The sequence below is a fragment of the Megalopta genalis genome, unplaced genomic scaffold (genome assembly GCF_051020955.1).
Source record: "Megalopta genalis isolate 19385.01 unplaced genomic scaffold, iyMegGena1_principal scaffold0161, whole genome shotgun sequence".
Classification (NCBI taxonomy): domain Eukaryota; kingdom Metazoa; phylum Arthropoda; class Insecta; order Hymenoptera; family Halictidae; genus Megalopta; species Megalopta genalis.
Genome location: NW_027476230.1, coordinates 346,569 through 347,500, shown reverse-complemented (window position 1 = coordinate 347,500; position 932 = coordinate 346,569). Strand labels below are relative to the sequence as shown.

The window sequence follows — 932 nt, the reverse complement described above, 5'->3', positions numbered from 1 at the left end:
TAAACACCCGCCACCGATTGGTTTTGATCTAATAAAAGCGTTCCTACCATCTCTGGTCGGAACTCTGTTTTGCATGTATTAGCTCTAGAATTACCACAGTTATCCAAGTAAATTTTAGTACGATCTAAGAAACCATAACTGATTTAATGAGCCATTCGCGGTTTCACCTTAATACGGCATGTACTGAGACATGCATGGCTTAATCTTTGAGACAAGCATATGACTACTGGCAGGATCAACCAGGGAACTATACAATATGTATATATAAAATGGACAAAATTTAAATCCTTTTCCATCGTCGCCTGTTTCATATATATATGTCAGGTCGACACACCACTTTTCTCTTTCAAATATGTACAAGTTTTGCCACATTCCGCGCTTGTAACATATCTTCTTTAACGCTCAATTTCTTTCATTTTTCTACCATACAGATATTACCGTACGCCCAAAAACGTACGTATTATATTTTTGTTCTATCGTAAAATCACATTTTTCTACGTACGCCAGCTTCGTACGTTTCTATCTTTGCCTTCATAAAATCACAAGATAATTTTATCTTCAAGAGTCTCGCTATTAACATCTTGTAAGATAAATGTACGTCCCAGCTAAAACGTACAAATACTTCAAGTTAAGTAATAATATATCATCGCTATTGACAAATTTTTAAGATCCAAGACACAGTTCTCTCTATATGTTTTAATATTTTTTATGTACTCAAATATATTCAAAGGAAAAAGTACATGGGTGATGCCATAGTCGTGGAAGCGCGTACGCTCACGCTGATCTTCTGACCGCCGGAAGCACGAAACCTCTGATCTGGGCAAAATCGGCAAGCCGAGGAAGAACGGACAGGACACATGCTGGACTGGCGAGAAAGCGTGTTCTTCCGCTCGCGCTAGGCATTTCGATTTCTGACACCTCTTGATTTAAAA

At 38.1% G+C, this 932-nt stretch overlaps 1 non-coding gene across 1 annotated transcript in view; it reads right to left on the bottom strand.

Moving 5' to 3' along the window:
• LOC143262652 (small subunit ribosomal RNA) overlaps nt 1-246 on the bottom strand; it is a 1,921-nt gene extending 1,675 nt beyond the window's left edge. The window contains exon 1 of the ribosomal RNA XR_013036387.1: nt 1-246. This exon is cut by the window's left edge and continues 1,675 nt beyond it. This is a non-coding gene — a ribosomal RNA (small subunit ribosomal RNA).
• Nucleotides 247-932: the final 686 nt, after the last annotated feature.